This window comes from Strigops habroptila, chromosome 1 (assembly GCF_004027225.2).
Source record: "Strigops habroptila isolate Jane chromosome 1, bStrHab1.2.pri, whole genome shotgun sequence".
NCBI classification, from domain to species: domain Eukaryota; kingdom Metazoa; phylum Chordata; class Aves; order Psittaciformes; family Psittacidae; genus Strigops; species Strigops habroptila.
Window position 1 is genome coordinate 38,697,791 of NC_044277.2, and position 14,903 is coordinate 38,712,693.

Genomic DNA, 14,903 nt, shown 5'->3' on the forward strand with positions numbered 1-14,903 from the left:
TGCAAACCTGGATATTCACATTTCTCTCAGTTAAATGGAACTAATAACCCATGCAAGTTCTATTACACATTGCATAACCTTGCCACAGGATGTGTTTTAACAGACTTCCTAATCAGGGAGCAGAACAACCTAATCTTTGGGCTACTCTACCAACTTCCAAAATGTTAAGCTCCTTTAAAAGAGAGGCAAGAATTTTATATCCTTCTTTGCCATTAATTGGGATTCTGTAGTACACGCATTCATATATGCATTCATACGCAGGAAGGTATTAGTGGATACAGTAAAATCATTCTACAAGACCCAGCAGATACGCAGCCAAAAAGATAGAAGGCCATATAATCATCAGTATAAATAATATACAGTTTCAATTAACAAATCAGTGTGTCACAGAAGCATAAGACAACTGCATGACAGGGCATAAAACCAAGTAATGTCTGTTATGGAATGGACAATTCTTGTTTAGAAACAACATATTTACAAAGTGAGGATCTGGGCTGGAGATGGCTCAGGTGCTTTGTGGAAAGGCTGTAGCAAGTAGTTGTGCCTACAGGTAGCTGAAGCACATCCACGAAAGGCAACATGAAACAGAGACAGGAATCTTGTTATGAGGATTACGCAGACAAAAGCATCCAGGATTATTATTTGCCAGTTGTATTATACATTAAATCTATCAAGCCACAGTTAATATCGCAGGTAATACATTTAAGGACAATTAAAATTAACTGTAACAGAAGATTCAGTGTAAAAAGAAATTAATAATATGCATTTGGTCTTTAATTCACCATACCACCGCAGGTGAGAAATGCAAGTAGAAGACATTTCATTTCCTGCTCTGTAAAACACGACCTTTCTCTAAACATTGTGAATGCTTGACACGCAGATGGCTAGAGTTAGGTATATTTCATCCACTGTTTAAGTTTCTGATCGCATAGTTAGTCCCCAGACTAACTTGTGCCAGGCAGGTGACAGCCCTGCAAGAGGGCAGGCCTTCCCCACCGCAAGCCCTCACCAATGCCTCGTATCTCGGCATGGGAGCACTCATGCCCCAGACTGGGGCTATTGGATGTCTCAAGTATTTAAACAGACAGACATTTTATCAGCAAAGTAATAACTGGCGTTGGTTCCAAAAACAGAGGAAAAGGAAAAAGGAGCTTTAGGGCACAAAATAATTTTTCTCATTTTAATGTAAATCTTTACGCATGTATCACTTACTGCTACTCAACTTAAAAACTGTAAGTACAAATCCTGCAAACTAAACATTGTGGTAATACTTTAAATCCCTATGACTGTTTTTCAGGAGTCTCCCTTTCATTGCTAACAGACGACAAAAAAAACAAAAAAACCAAAACATTAACCTTAAGTATCATTTTTCCCCTTCAGATTTAGCATGGTTTTACAAGTAATGCAGAATTCACTTACACATGTAGCAGTAAAAAGACATAATACCTTAATAAACCAGAGCTAGTGTAGCATTGTTTATTACAGGCACTCAGTTTACTGCATGTATCCATGTCCAGCTAGCAGCCAAAGCTAGTGTTTCTGAAAACACTACTGTTCAAGGAATATTCAAGGAGTATATATCTATTGGATTATAATGAGTACTGGTATGACACTGAACGTGTTGACAACATATTCATTTCTACACAAACATATATTAATGTTAGGTGGTATAAGTGATTCTTTCCAGATATATATACACACACATATATACCAATGAAACACTTGAGACCTTACTTTTTGTAGTGTACTTTTGTGCCCTTCCCATACATATGCATGCTGCATTTCTGACTGGAAATAAAAGTTTCCCTTTCAGATAACAAAGGACTTGGTGGTTTATCTACAACGCAACATATCAGAAATAAGAACAGTTCAAGAGGCGCACAGCGAACATGCTATGACTGCATCTCCTAACAAAGAGTAATTAAAAACTTTCACATCAAGAAACTCACTGGCAAAACTTGAATATAAAATCTCATTGACAATCTGAAATGTGCCACATTTCCTGTAGCAATACGCTAGTTACAGTTAAAATATGTTTATAGCAACAAAGCTGACAACTTTTTTAAAGAGTAATCCACATAAACTGTTACTTCAATTTGTTTTCTTTGTTTACCCAGAACAATGAGGTAGTAACAAAAAGGGAAGCAATAACAAAGTAGCTTATTCCTTGCTATTGATGCATTGAAAATTGAAATTACACTGTCACCAATTCATTTCACAACCATTTTTCTGGTGATGCTTGCATAGATCATCACAGCTGGTTCTGGAGACAGATGTACACACCATAATAACTGTTGGTGCAGCATTATAGTTCCAGTGGGTGGTGGTATTACCTGTATCCACCACGAAAAATATGGCAACTTTTATATCATTTTTCCAGATGTGCTTCATGTTACTGACAAATAATAATAGCTCAGTATGTGGAATAGAAAATATCAACCTCTCGCCTCTTGAAAACACACTGTCTGGATACGGTAAACATGCAATTCAGCTGGAGATATTACTTTCTGCATTTCTTTATTACTAACATTGCCGTTATTTACTCCTTCATAGGATGCTGTTGCGAAGGTTATAAAGATGTAGATAAATTAATTCAGGTAAGCCTCTCTTAAAAAGGCAGAAGGCATAGTTTAACTTAACCCCTTTAAGACACTTTTGGTTGGCCATTTGGAGCAACGAGAGAATATAAAACAGCCTGAGAACAACATGCCTTCACATCCTGAGTCTTCCCTGTCCAGGCTTCAATGTTACCATGCAAAAATGCCACTTTCCAAGTCTACACAGTAGAAAACAGCTTTGGAAATAGAACCTAGGTGAATGTAGACACCATGGTAACTATTTTAGTTGACAACAAAAATTCAATGAAACTGTTATGCACCAGCTGCGATTAAACCTCCCAAATACTTTTCCTTTTGACTACGCTATCACAAACAAGAAAAAATGTATATCTGTTGTACCCACAGCCATATAAAGTTAGTAACTGAATAAATGCTCACATTTAAGGGTATCTGCTCAGGAGGTAACACAGTTTCATACCACATACTTTTAAGAGTGAACAACTTAAATTTTTGCTGTGGTTTATACAGTAGGAAAAACCTCTTCCTGGATAGTTGCGGAGGGAAAAGCGAAGACTAATACCAAAATAGCTCCAGTTCCTAACACCTTTCTGATCCTGGCTGAGACAATCTACTCGTACCTCGGACGCATGGTGGCAGCCAGCCAGCCAGATGACTGGTGACTTAATATACAAGTTCATGGGGGCCCTGGAGTCTGACAGAGACAAGGGCATTAACTCTGAAGTCTGAATAGTCAGCTTCAATATTCAAAAGTCATCAAATGAGGCATGACTATATTAAGAGACTTTTTTTTTAATACTTCGTGCTTGCTTCCTTGTGTTCTGAACAGCTTTCACTGTAAAATGTGCTCATTAAATATGCATGCTTTTTATAGGAAAAGTTGTGATCAATTGATGCATAGGTCAAGTATGAAAAGAACTTAAATGAGTATGATGCTATGATAAATACTGTAATATTCTCAGAATCACAGAGGAAAAGATTGGTATATATATTTTGTTTCATTCTACTGCTGAAGGCAGTTCTGACAATAAACAAGGCTCTGGGCCAGAATTCAGACACCGAGAACAATACAGATATATATCTATCTATATGTATAAAATACATTTGTGTGCAAGCAAAGGATATACTGTAATCTATCAGGCAGGGTGCCTTTAGTTTAATTATGAAAGCCACTTAAAATAAAACCCAGTGGATGAAACAAAGAATCCACCCAAACATGAAGGCTCCAGCATCTTTGTTGAAAGAACAATAGCATATTACTCCTCATCCCTCTATCTTGTAGCAAGAGAACCATCAAGATAGTTACGGCTGTGATCAAATTAAAGAACACTTCACAGAATCATTATTTAAACTAAACACTATTTATAGAGATTCATCTTCATATGCCAATAGTTATAAATGCTCTAATTCAATTGCTCGGCAGAAAACATCCCAATAAAAGAAATATTCCATTAGCATAACAAAAGGCAACCAGTAAAATCACTCACATGCACAGGCTCAATTTTTCAAATGAAAGCAATATTCCTGTATAAATACGCCTTATTTTTTAACTAAATCCACTCAAATGATATGTTTTGTAATCTGATCGCTTTCCCACCAGAGTACACATGAAATTAATGAAAGCAAGATCAAATTAAACAGATGACATGATTAACACTATTCATTTCATGCATGACTGTTTTACCGGAGAGATAAAGACCTGAAAGTAATTACCACCAAGTAAAACTCCTTCACTGACCTCTCGGCTTGCAGCTAGCAGTCCTTAAGTACTGATGTTTTGCAACAAAGACCAATGCCTTTCATCTGTGGGCTTTCTTTTACGCTACAAGTTGAGCACCTCTCCCGTTGCATGCACACAGTACCTCTGTATCTATGTCTGTAATGCAGCATAAAGATTACTGGGGAAACCTATCAAACTGGCAGGCAGCAACCTTGCCCGCCAATAAGCGCGAGGCACATGCAGAATCCAGCACATGCTCGCTGAGGCTCACAGCCTGTCACCGCTGCTTAGCTGGCTGCTAATCTAATTATAGCCCTTTGCCGTAGCACGGGGCTGCTGAGGCACCGCGCACGAGATGAGAGCTGGACAGATTATTACACCTTTTAGCCGAAAGCATCGACATTTGGGACTGGTATTTGTCTGGGTGCATTAAAAAAAAAAAAAAAAAAATCATAGAATGGTTTGGGTTAGAAGGGAGCTTAAAGATCATCTAGTTCCAACCACCCTGCCACGGGCAGGGACATCTTCCACTAGACCAGGTTGCTCAAAGCCCCGTCTAACATGGCCTTGAACACTGCCAGGGATGGGACAGCCACAGCTTCTCTGGGCAACCTGTGCCAGTGTCTCACCACCTTCACAGTATTTATTCCTAATATCTAATCTAAATCTACCCTCATTCAGCTTAAGGCCCTTCCCCCTTCTCCTATCCCTACATGCTCTTGTAAAAAGTCCCTCTCCAGATTTCTTGTAGGTCCCCTTTAGGTACTGGGTGGATGCTATAAGATTTCCTCAGAGCCTTTTCTTCTCTAGGCTGAACAAAACCTCCTGTTGGTTTTTTTATGTCGCTGTTATTGTCTTCCCAAATGATTCACCTACAAGGGAATTTGTCTCCATCTCTGAAAAAAGGGATATATTTACAAGTGCTCTTTCAGAAGCTGACCACTTGTAGTTTGCTAAGTCTGTTAGAAGGAGACAATAAAATGCAGGAATTTATTCTTGTTTTGAACGTACACATTACCAGCGTCATATACATGGTACATCTCAGATCAGTTTATGTACAGTACTTCACAATCTACAACACAGACCTCAGATTAGTGAGGCACCACATGCATGGTCTCAGTGCACAGTAACCCTACAGAAGTCAACAGGACCCTCTCTGTCCTTTATGTTTACACATGGGCAGATTCTCAGATGACCCAAGGGCTTCTGTGTGCATTGGCACATAAAGTCCTAACTAAGCTTTTATGAGGCTATGGTAGAAATGCCAAGGAAATTTTTGCCATTATGCAAAACAACTGAATTCATTTGGAAAATACCTAACGTGATCAAATACTCCTTACAAATATGAGGAACTAACTCAAGTCTTACACGCATCTTATAAATATGTAAGTCCACAAAACTAAGGAATGTTATGATCTAAGAAACACTGTGGTTTTGAAGCATGCTGAGAGCTCCAACAATATCAAGTAAATAATCATGAAAAAAAGATACAGGCACCTTTAGTTTAGTCTTCACGGTTAGTATATTTCAATTAATCTTTGCCCTGTTTAGCACAAATCGGAAAACAATCTTCCCAAGTTTCCTGTTCCCAAATGTTTCACATAATCACCTAAGCTCTATCCTGACCAAAAGGTTTACAGACGTCAATGACAAGATGGAAGTACACAGCCTGCTTCTCCAAAGAGGCAATGCCAGCTGTCCCGTGTGAGATACAGTACATTTTTCATGATCAATATTGCCAAAATACCATAATGCTATACTGTTACAATATACATACTTTACAACACATTTTTAGGATGTTCCATTAAGATATGCATAAAACACATTCATAAACAGTACACTTACAAGACCTCAAACCCCACTGCAATAATGAGTTCCTATATGCCCACATCAGCATTTTCCCTAATTCCCTAGGGAATCAGTATCAGGCACAGTCCAAGTGCATGATATTAAAGGTTGTTTATAAATATTTTTTAACTATCATACTTACTTCAGTACAAAAATTGTATTTGCTGCTACATAAAATGTTCCTAATGGAACAAGACTTCAATGTGGTAACAGTGCAAGACCATATTTATTGACAATATGCAAATAGCTGTGTCACAACTTTCTTAATCTGTCAGTGAAAATTGCTCATAAAGAGTTGCTCTGCGCTAGAAGCAGACTTCATTTCTGTACCAAAAAAATATTCTAAAAGCTATATATGGTTAGAAATAAAAATGAAATGCAGGAATAGTGACATTTTTCTCCTTGATTCAACATTCAGTCAACATTAAGTTTTGTGTTGCAATAAACGAAGGAGGTTGTTTTATTAAGTCTTCCTATTCTGATTACATCATCTAAGGAGCTCATCAGTTTTTATAAATTGTGCTTCTTTAAAATACTGTAGAATATTCCAAGTTTCTCAGCAGTACTGCTTGAAGGCAGAAAACTATGCATTGAAGAATAAAGGCAGAAAGGGCAGTTATACAATGGTTAAAAACTTAATTTAAAAAGAGTTCAAGGGACATGTGAAGAAGAGGTGAGCCAATTATTTGATGATCAGATCCACAATGATTTTTCGAACAACATTTTTCCAAAGGTAGCAACAGGGGAAGATGACCAATAGTCTTGACTCTAGTCCTCTGATCCAGCTATCGGGAATGCTCATGTTTGTTAAGCAAAGGAAAAAACACACACAAAACAAAGAAAATCAAAGAGACTTAAATTATTCTAATCTACATTCAGAAACCACCATGGCAACTATGACATGTAACAAAATGACCAAGAACCCTTAAACAGGAATTAAACAGGCTTCAGCTGCCACCGAACACTCAGTTTTGGCTTCCACCCATGCAAGCTGCTAAGCCAATGCATCCCCCATCTCAGCCCAGCAGCTCCCCAAGCCGTCGCTGCTTCGCCCTGTGCAGGTCCAGCACTGCTCCCTCCTGTCTCCAACCCGCAGAGCTGCTGGCTCCGAGGGCATTTATAGCCCATGTCCCCAACATGGGCTGCCATAGCAGCATGCTCTCAACATATCACTGCAACAGGGTTCTAGGAGTTGCTTCCTTTTTTAAAACATCATGGTGGCAGCTGTAACTGGGGGACCCACTGACAGCTGCAAAACCGAATTTCAAGAGACACCTACTTGCCTCTGCAACATAATCAACACTCACTAAACCTCTGTCTCAATTTTTAGTCACTTCTAACCATGATGATGATGTGCTGGGCAAGGACGGTGTGGGGAACAGCAGTGCAAGTCTGACATATGGAGCCACGGGTGGCTCGTGAGGGCCCACGTCTGGCAAAAGCAGGTAGCTAAAACTCCAACAGAGAATACTACAGGGCTCCACGAGCCTGCTCCACCACCTGTGGTGACTGCACATGAGTGCCTGGACCATGCACTGGGCCTGTGACAGGATACACCCACATAGAGGCATGCCAGCAATAGAGGTTTCATGAGGACACAGCCACAAGAGACTGAAGTCCCAGCAAGCTGACACAGGTTTCATGAGGACACAGTCACAAGAGGCTCCAGCAGGGCTCTGTTGGAAGTGAACGAACTGTGAAAGGTACACGAGTTGGCCAATATTCATCAGACTTTCATCGAAAGCAAAAGCCTGTCCCTGGCAAAAGTTATCTGCCTGTGCTAAGCTTCCAGTTCCTGTTTCTCCACATGGAAACAGAAGGTCTCTACAGTGTTTTTAGCAATTAAAAGCAAGTTAGATTTTCTCTAGCCCTGTTCCTCGACAGAACAGTTTTGATCAAAATTTTCTAAAACCATATGGTCTGAGGCAGATGCCCATCACAGAGGGAAGGAGAAAGGAAAGCCTATGGGGGTATGATGAATTCATCATATGATACTGAAATCAGCATCTTACCGTGAAAACTGCCTAGCTAGCACATTAATGAATTTTACACTTCATTTTGGCATATCTAAGTGAATTAACAGATTACTATTTTGGGAACAAATAACTTTTTACTATGTTATGATCACTTGTGTAAATACTTATCTATCCAATTACATCAATACAAAAATATTTAAAATAAAAGATGTCTGATGTGTCTTGCAACCAAACAGGTGCACTCTGGACACCACTTAACCTTCGACTTAAAAATATACCCAATATTGCTTGGAAACTGCTACCTCAAGTTATTTAATTAGATTTTGCAAAGTATAGTAAACATATGTAATGAAAACAAATTGAGCAAAAAGGTTGGTGAATCAACATGATGCATTTCTAAAGGCAATAGCATGTATATTTCTAAGCCGTAGTCTTGAGAGGTTGAACTGAACCAGTTACTCTAATGAGTATTTTACTTGGTTTGATGCATTCATTAGACTTTAGAATTAAGCTAAACCATGCCATGGTTATATATACATAACAAAACCATCATCTTCAGATTTTTGTATGGTACTTTTTACACTTACACAGAATAAAAGATGAGGGAATTATTTTATCTTCCACAAATTTTCCCCCATTTTAATTTTCCTTCCCAAAGAAATTTATCTAGAGTTCTTTTTCATTTGAAAACTACCTTTGACTTTACAACAGTTATTTGTTGGACTCTTTCCTTTCCTAGGAAGTACTTGTTGGAGTTTGGGAAGTCTACATATCTGTGGCAAAGATATGCAGACTTCTCACCACAACACCCATCATCATTCATGGAGAAAAATAAAACACGGGCCTAGCGTTTGCCATACAAACTTTTCTTGGGAAGTCACAAATTCCAGGCTTTAAGGCCAGCACCCAGCATGGAAAAAAACTATGTTCATTTTATGGAGCACAGGGACATTTCCTGGACCGATCCCCATTTCAGTTGGTAAGACAGCAGTTACTTGTACTTGTGTACACATCAATGCTGTTGATAGTGTTTTGAAGTTGGTAAGCTAACCTGTAGCTTCAGGGCTTTCTTTTCAAATATACTAATTACATCCCTAAACAGCACAGCCAGTACTCCTCTGGATGCTTAATAACAGGCAGAGATGTCTCAATGTTAAAGTCTGCAGGACGGCCCTATGATTGATTCCTACAGAGTATTATTTATACCATTCACATTCGCTTTTTTCTCAGAATCATGAAAAACAAACAAAAAATCCCCCACACCCACATTCCAAAGGACATTACCATCCCTCGCATCCACAGCCCTGCATGCTGACAGTATCTTCGCTGAAGAGCTAACTGGCTGAAATGAAGAAACCAGCCCATCACTGCCACCTCAGAAAACAAAGCGAGAAGCAGATAAGCTGTCAGTGATGTGCATTACATTCTGCCACTTGTGAATGCATAAAAAAGGATCTGACGTGAAGCCTGCAGGAGGTAGTAAGTTTACTACACTGAGTGTTTGCACTTTGGCCACACAAACAGATGTAGAAGAATACAGTATTATCCTGTTGGTATCCTTAACGACGTAGAAATCCCAAACTCAAATGATAGTCATTTTAAAGACTTCATGTCACCCTGAAACATGCCTCCCATCACATACCACTCCAACACAACTCCATCCCAATGCTGACCTTCCATTTCTTCTCAAGTTCCTTCAATTTTTCCTTCCGTGTAATGTTTTCTTCCACCTCTATGCCATATTTTAGCAATCACCTCAAACTATACAAATATCCTTTGTGCCCTCTTGACTTTCAACGCTAGGTATTTTTCCCTCCACTACCTTTTCTCACAGTTAGCAGCAAAGATTCAGTATGAACTGTCTGTTCCAGAAGGCGACAGACCTGTCAACACAACTGAAACCTTAGCAAGACCCAAACATGTGTGCCTCCTCGCCACCACTTTCATGACCTCTGGCTAAGCAGCTAGGTGGACACAAAGTTGAACCACAGAAAGGGACCACACTGCTTATCTGTAACACAGTAAGCATAAGAAATAGCCTTACATAGCATATCCAGGCCATAGACCCCATGTAGTGCATGCCTGACTCACATAAAGTCAATGATCATGACCCTATTGAGCCAAAGATTGTAAAATATATTGTAGAAAAAACAAGTGAGAACAGCCAAGTGAGAGAGACACATTAGCAGCCCCTAATAAACAGATTTAAGAGCAATAAGAGAAAAAAAAAAAACCAAACCGAAACATGACTGATATAAAATGCTGAAGTCCTAAAACAAGGTATGAAAGTGTCAACTGCTCACAAGGACACGGGAGGTTAAAACTACATTGGAACAAGCGACAAAAACGCTTCTTCATAAGCGGAGATATATTTTTCATACTTGATGTGGTGGAAAATGGGGATCCTGAGAGCATTACTTAAGCCAGGAAGCTGACAGACAAGTACAGATTTTCCTCAGTGGAAGAGCAGAAAAAAAAAAAAGAGTTTGCAATATGATAAGTATACTTCCAGTACCTGCACATTATTAATCTTCATCGTCATTACTGCCACTTTCTTCTCTATGTAGTATCATTTTCAGTATGACCACCTTACTGCAACAGGTGATGCAATCTGGTGTCTATAGGCAATCTAACTGACATACCTATAGATGGGCCCAGGAAAAATTTAAATGCAAGTCTTCCATCTGAGGACAGGGGTAATTTTTCAAAAATGCTATGCTGAAAAGAACGCAAAGCTGAAGGATAAAGTGTAGCATTCCTCCCTTTGAAGGAAAACCACCACCAGACTTGCTCACTTCTGTAATTAAGAATGTTATTTCCAATTCTGAGTAGAAAGTGCAGCTCCGAGGCTTTCTCTGATCTTGTATGATGACAATGAAGACCCATCAAGTTCTCTAGAGCCCATTGTTTTTTTATTCTTCAAAGACTATTTTCTGCTCTCTTAAATCTTGAGAAGGTGTTTATGTTGAGCTGCAAGATGCAACTAAAAGCAAGTCTGGATGCAACTGTTAGAACATGAAGTGGTTCTTTGCAGATGCTAATACATACAGGCACTTGCTCAAAACCCACCCCGCTGCCAGCCAGCTCACTGGGAGCTCAGAGGCTGCAAATCTTCGAGACTTCAAGTCTCCAGTCCACACCCATAATTCAGAGTTTCAGAGAAACTCTCAGGTCTTATTACTTTACACAGGAGTCAGAGATATTCAGCACAATGAATCCCAGAAGAAAACTAGCTTTGAATGGCTTTGGTTACCATTTCAAGTTTGAAGTTTGAAGACAGCCTACTAAACTTCAAGACCTTTATGACAAATGTAAAATAAATTCAGATTTTAATCTCAGAAAAATTGTTAATTTAATGACTAGAAATTGTGTCCATATAAAAACAGCAACTGTGACTCGCCATACCAGAACCCAGTCTCACAGTCTTCTTACAAGAAAACAGAAGCATTTTGCTGGCACAGATGAAAAGCCTCTCCAGGAAGAGCGGCTTAATTATTTAATAGAGCAAGCCAAAAGTGCTTTTATGAGAGTCTTCAGGACTCTCATTCCACATAATCCTCCTGAAGAAAAGCATACTTGCATCTCAGGCAGCTTGTAGACCTGGCAGTAAGTTCATGGGGCTGATAAGATCCCAGACCCTTCTTCTAGAATGGCTTGTGGCTTTTATCTATTCCTCTAATGCAAAATGAGCACACAAGTCACATAACTAGAGCTATGAAAAATTAGTATAAATGGGGATGGACAAGTGCCCAGCCCTCAAGCCTAGAGACTCTCACCCCTTGTTTTCATTCCTTTTCTGACCATTTGAGCTGACATTCCCCCTGCTGCACTGCGCTCCAACTAAGGTGAGGGCGAGAGTGATGATCTTACCAAAACTGGCACTGGAGCTCAAGTGCTCTGAAGAAGATGGGAAACATGCACCAGAGGAACTCGGACACATCCTGGTGACAAATTACTTACTGGTCTGCCTTCTCAAACTTTTCTTGGGCAAAACAGCAGGCACTTTCTTCACCTTCCTTTCCTAGGCCTGGAGGCAAAAAATGTTGCCCTATTTCTCTGTAGAACACGTCTGCACAGCATAGTACCCTCACACAAGTCACCAGTTGTAATACTATTGCTGTTGATAACCAGAATTTCTTCATGTGGTCATCCTCATGAAGTGCTGACTGCTCAGGGGATCAATCCCAAATCAGATGGCACCTTTTATCCCTTTGTCCTAGCTGCAAATCCTGTGTACTTCCAGAACAGGCTAACAGTTATAGGTCTGAACCTAGTCTTCACTGCGAACTCAAATACATTTTGTGAGCACAAATATGCAGCCTCACCTTTTCTAATATCTTTGTACACTGGGAAGGACAGAGTGTTTTGGAGATCTTTGGTTTTCCACTACATCAAGCAGGAGATATCTCAGTGGTGAGTCTTAAAGTCCCAAACATGTCAGAGGTGGAATGGGAAATCAGTAACCCCACAACATCGTAATCTTAATATCAAACAATAATCCTTTTTTGTCCCTATAGAAATTAGATACAAATAGGTGAAAATAACATCAAAAGGTGAGTACTCAAAATTAAGTGAAGTCAGAAGACAGAATTCTGTCTCAAGTATGTCTCCTGCATGTTCTACAACAATGCAGTTTTCAGCGATCTGAACAAGAAAGTCTCTCCTTGTTCTCCAAACTTCTGCCTTAATCTAAAGAAGCTGCTGCGCCAAAGCTAATCAGAAAATAAAACAGACACCGATATTTTCAAAGCAAATTCCAGCAGTCTGTAGTCAAAACATAAGCAGCATAACCACAGTAAAAGGGCTGCTACAGAAGGAAAACACAAGCAAGTTTTTTAAAGTTGCATAAGTGTTTTAACACTGACTTCACTGTACTTACTTTATTTTAAAACAGACACCACATAACTATGAAAAGCTTTGCATAACCTAAAACCCATCATCATTTCTACACTCTGTTGGACTGCAACCACCATAATCCCACCATATCCCAAAAACTAGCATAAATATTCATATTTGGAAGGACTGAGGCAAGCAATGTAAACAACCCCGCACACAGCACTGAGTTTTCACACTGATCAATTCAGCACATAGGCTACATTGTACGCATGGCTAACCTGTAAAATTTAACCATTTCTCTCACCTCAAGTGTCCAAGCTACTCTGAGTACTTACAACTGCTCCATTCATATAACTCCATATCTGTTTCATTAAAAAAAAAATTGAAATAGCTTTGAAATACTGATGTTGAGAAGAATTTGGAAGGCTTATTTTCTCTTTGGGTACTTGGAATATAATCATCTCATGTTAAACTAACACAGTACATCAGGAAACAGCAGCTTCTACTATTGTTTTGCATCTCATCAATAAAATTAGACAAAAACCATCTTGCAGTAGTCACAAAATTTTTTAGGTCTCTGTATACACAATTTTTTTAACTCCCAAAACTAGTTAAAGAAGGGATTTGGCATAAAACCAGAGATGCCTTAAAGTCTTCCCAATGATAGATATTAGAATATCTCACGTCTCTTAACCCATGACATCCCTCCAGCCTTCCTGAAGCTCAAGTCTGAGTTAGTATTTGGCAGAACTTACAGGTAACTTCATCCAGTAAATAAAAATACAAGAGGAAAAAGTACCAAGGCAAACTAACCGGGGATATGTGAGATGGTCTGGAGATTAACAAAAAAAAAAAAAAAGCCTAAAAGCTGCAGAAGCTGCTTGTGGCAAGGGATGTATGCCTGCACTTGAGAAGTTCACTGTCAGAAAAAGACCAGAAAGAACAAAACCAAAAGGAAATGGGAAAAGGTACAAGAAAATCTATACCTAACAGGTATTGATAGGCAGAGAACTCCAGAAAACAAAGGATGCCTTCCGACTGGCAGTACATCTTTGCTCACCTCATCAGCTTTTAAAGCCTGCTGGAAGCAGATCTACAAAACTTGGAAGAAAAGAAAAAAAACCTGTCATTGCTGTATACATTATTTGCATCCCACTACTACAAATCTCAGAGGACTTACCTGTAACTACTTTAAAAACAAAATTACCCAGGCGAGATCTTTCCCAGCAACAACACAAGCAGCAGTTCATAGTTGCCAACTGTATTTCTTGCAGCATGGATATCGCTTTTTTTACAGATAAATATATTTAATTTACATAGTCTTCAAGGCAGCCAGATGGAAAGCAGTACTGATTTCTTGTCTGACCCCCTGCAATTCAGCACTTCGATCTAGTGAGCTAAAAAGGCAGACACCCTGACCTGTGGTTAAATACTTCAGTCTGTGGCACACAGCATTTCCTCAGTGGAGAAGGAAAGCAGTTAAGGCCAAGGTCATGCCTTGGCAAAGACCAACCACCAAAACGAAAGCTCCCTTGGAGGAGGCTGCTGCCAAGGACAAGCCCATCAAGGCAACCCCGTAGCAAGTTACAAAAAGAATATGCCTCTTAAAATTAGTATCACCTCCAATTGAAAAGCGTAGCCTGCTGGCAGGTAGGGTTAAATATTTTGCGTTTGAAGGTACTGTGAAAGAAGGTGGAAGACTTAGCCTCCACATGCCTTGACCATCAGAAGAAAGAGCCTGTACAGAGCCTGCAGACGTTGTACTCGTGAGAACACTTGGGAACACTTCCCACATTGTTTTGGGTTTTGTTTTTCTAAACATTAATGAAACTCACTGTAGCTTACAACTGAGAAAATGAAGATAGAAACAAGGATAAGGAGATAGAACAAAGCTAAATATAGGTATAGTTACCTGATGCTTCAGACAACTAGTGAGTCATTTGAGCA

The 14,903-nt window shown here is 39.4% G+C and overlaps 1 protein-coding gene across 5 annotated transcripts in view; it reads right to left on the reverse strand.

The window, feature by feature from the left end:
- FAM110B (family with sequence similarity 110 member B) overlaps positions 1-14,903 on the reverse strand; it is a 113,869-nt gene that overhangs the window by 54,822 nt on the left and 44,144 nt on the right. The window contains exon 1 of one of the 5 annotated variants that reach the window (XM_030485666.1): positions 4,315-4,546. The exons of the other annotated variants lie outside the window; for them this stretch is intronic. The gene's annotated coding sequence lies outside the window, so the exon portion shown is untranslated. Of the gene's footprint in view, positions 1-4,314; positions 4,547-14,903 lie in introns of those variants that run through there. 5 annotated transcript variants of the gene reach the window in all.